We start from the raw sequence: 3,985 nt of genomic DNA, 5'->3' as shown, positions 1-3,985 counted from the left end.
ATTATTTGGGTAAATTGAGATACTTGTTAACATGTCTTTAAATTGTCAATTGAGGTGCCTAAGGGCATATTGGTTCTATGTGGTGATATTTCATGTTTAAGACTTGATTTTGGCTTGTTTTGAATTCCTTGTTATGGCTTGTTGATGTGAAAATTGTTGTGCTTAGGTTGGTACCAAATTGGGTGAGAAATGTGGCCTGGAAAATGGCCTATTTTCATCCACACGGGCAGAGACACGGGAGTGTGTCTTAGCTGTGTGTGATACACGGCCAGGTGACACGACCATGTGTCCCCTGTATTTTTTAAATTGCGCAAGTCAGTATGCACACACGGCATAGCACATGGGCATGTGGCTTGGCCGTGAGGCCCAAGTCAGAGAGTTACACGGGCATAGACACAGGCACGGACACGGGCTAGGACACGATAGTCTGTCCCTATTTCGAATGTCCACACTATCTAAGACGTGGGCGTGTATCTTGGCCGTGTGACCCCTGGAGCTTTGAAAATTTTTAATGATTTCTAAAAAATTCTTTGAGTACCCAATTTAGTCCCAACTTGTTTTTAATGCGTATTTCGGGCCTCAAGGGCTTGCATATGGGACAATATGTTTTATTTTGATTGGTTTCTGACATGAATGTTATATGATATGAAATGTCTGTTTATTTGATCTGTAAACTCTGGTAATGCTCTGTAACCCTGTTCCAGCGATGGATACAGGTTAGGGGTGTTACAGCCAAAGTCTTTTCATGTGGATCAAGAAGATTCCATTCGAGGCAAGTCACAATAAGGGCATTTAAGAGAGATGGCCTATTACGACTAAGATGTACAAGAGAGAAATACATATCGAGTTAGAGGACGTGTAACACCCCTAGCCCGTATCCGTCGCCGGATTAAGGTTATGAGGCATTACTGATCGTATTACAATTCACACAGATATGCATCACATACTATAGTTCGAAATTTTAATCACATTAATGATTATAACTAAAATAATTATTGAAATTCAAGAATATATGTCATTCATAGCAGGGTATAAATTTCACATAATCCAAATTATATATCAAAATCATTTATACATATACAAAATATATAATACATCAATAATTTCATTATTGAATATTAGACTTATTTTATAAAAGTCCTGCACCTACGCAAGTTATGCACCTTTTGAGATAAATTTCTTTATCAATACTTTTATTCATATATATAGCATCAACTATTTAATCCATATGAAAATCATATATTTTGCATAATAACACCACTTAAAAACAAGCTTTCAGTTAAAAGTAAACTCATTTCATTTTCTAGTTTATTCGGCTATCATAAATCATTTGTACTTATTAGCAAACTTATAAGTAACTAACAAATTTATACATATAGCCACATGCATATATTTATATATAAATATCCATAATATAAACACCTTTATATACAAGTAAAGCATATAAAAATTCAATTAATATAATAAGGCCAATATCATATACACATGTCTTAATATAAATCATAGGTGAGCACCAAAGTATACCATCTATAAGTCTTGATTTATACTTAACAAAACATATGGTCAACCTTAACTTAATTAACATCCATTATGAACATATAGCCGAAACACAAAGTACCTTCGTAAGCTTCATATACTTAAATACACTTTCAATACAACTCAAATTTTGTTCAACCATGACATACGGCATATTAATCAAATAGACTTAAACCATGATTCAACCAAAACCGAATTCAAACCTAAGAATAAAGCCATTTTCAATTCATAAAACACTTACCGCGAACATCATCCATTCATAGTACTAAACACTTTAACTAAACGAATTAAACCATAACAAGCATAACCGAATTATCAAACCAAGCTCATTAAACATTATAACTAAGCACACATAAGACCAATACTAATTATAAATAGCAAGCCCTTTTCGCATGGCTTTAAATACATAATCAATATCAGCATTTCAAAAGTATATTCCGGCCTATACATGCCATAGTTCAAGTTCAACTATTTAAATACCAAAACGGTGGATAGTGTGATGAACTTTGCTGACGATCCCCGAGCTTGCAACTTGAATCCAAAATCTATAAGACAAAAACACATATATACACAGAGTAAGCTTTTTATAGCTTAGTAAGTCATAAGCAAAAGTACGTCCCAATGTTATTAACAACTTAATTAACAAAACCAAATTATATTATCTTAATACGTTTAGATCCAAACATAATAAGTTTATATTATATATAAATACATATACATTAATATATGTCACATTGGCTGATTGCTTTTATAACCAAATTACATATTATCATTTAACTACCAAGCCAAATAAACAGTACAACCTAGTTCACATACTCACAGTTTCATAAGCTCATGTGTCACAATATAATTTCATATACACATATCAGTTATGTAACTGAATATACCACATCATATATACACATATTTAAGGATTATTCATAACACGCAAGTTACTCATTCACAAGGCCAAATACACATATCACTTACACATATTTTCTTCATTTGCATCTTACAAGATTTACAACAAATAAATATCAAGAAACTTACTTACCTTGTTTCAATTAAGTAATAAGCTAGATTCATTCTTGGTCATTTTAATTCATTTTACACATTCGTACATGGTTTACCTTTGCCCAATGAACTATTCGGAATTGGGTAGGGCACTCGGATAATCACACATTTATCGTACAATGCCAACGTCCCAGACGTGGTCTTACATGTAATCACATATCGATGCCACTGTCCCAGACAGGGTCTTACTCGCACACATATATTGGAGTCTCATATCGATGCCATGGTCTTACTCGTACACATATATTGGAATCCTATGTCATGACATATGTATCCTAACTATTCTTAAGGTTCATACGGGGCTTTCGGACGTCATAACTCGGTTGAAACGAATTCAGAAATGTAATAGCCAAGCTTATTCATATTCGGCCACAGCATGTATAAATTCATACATTTCATACCAGCATATATATTTAACATGTAAGTACAATTTAGCACGTCTATTTGCTTATAAACTTACCTCAGACGATACAAAACGGAACAGGGCGGCTAGTCGACAACTTTCGATTTCCCCCGATCCAAATCTGATTTCTTTGGTTCTTGATCTAAGCATATCCAAATTAAGCTCATTCAAACATATTTTCATTCAATTTAGTCCAAAAACACATAAATGGGCAAATTACCATTTTACCCCTAACATTTACACTTTTTACAATTTAGTCCCTATTGCACAAAACACAAAATATACAAAATTTCAATATATCCATGTTGGGCTGAATTTTACCCATACTCATACAAATCCATATATTTCATTTATTTCACATTTTAGTCCTTCAAATTATTATTTTTCAATTTAGTCCTAAATACTCGAAATCATCAAAAACTCCAATACAAACATGTTAATTTAAAACATATCTTTCATATTTCATCATCAAACATCAAAAATCACAGGCTCTCAACATTGGCATAACTCAAAATATTCACCAAATCAAAAATTCAAGCATGGTTTTTGTAGTACTCGAAGCACGATCTCAAAAACATAAAAATTATCAAAAATCGAGCTAAACACTTACCTTGATTGAGCTTAGAATCAACCGAACCCTAGCTTTGTTTATTTCTTTTCTTTTGTTTGAGTTTCGGCAAGAAGAACAAATGAAATAAAAATGAATTTGATAACTTTATTTTTAACTAATATATGTTTAATAACTAAATTACTTATATAACCTTTATAATAAAATTATATTTTCACATATTTAATGTCTTTACCGTCCACCTACATTAATAATGGCTCAATTACAACTTTAAGGCTTCAATTTAGAAAGCCACTAACAATTCAACCCCTTTTAGAAATAACCAGTAAATTTTCATTTTACGCAATTAAGTCCTTTTATTTAATTGGACACTCAAATAATAAAATTAAATCACAAAAATTTCACAGATACTAATTCACACACAA

The sequence above is a fragment of the Gossypium hirsutum genome, chromosome A06 (assembly GCF_007990345.1).
Source record: "Gossypium hirsutum isolate 1008001.06 chromosome A06, Gossypium_hirsutum_v2.1, whole genome shotgun sequence".
NCBI classification, from domain to species: domain Eukaryota; kingdom Viridiplantae; phylum Streptophyta; class Magnoliopsida; order Malvales; family Malvaceae; genus Gossypium; species Gossypium hirsutum.
The sequence above is the reverse complement of the archived record's forward strand: the minus strand, read 5'-3'. Positions refer to the sequence as shown.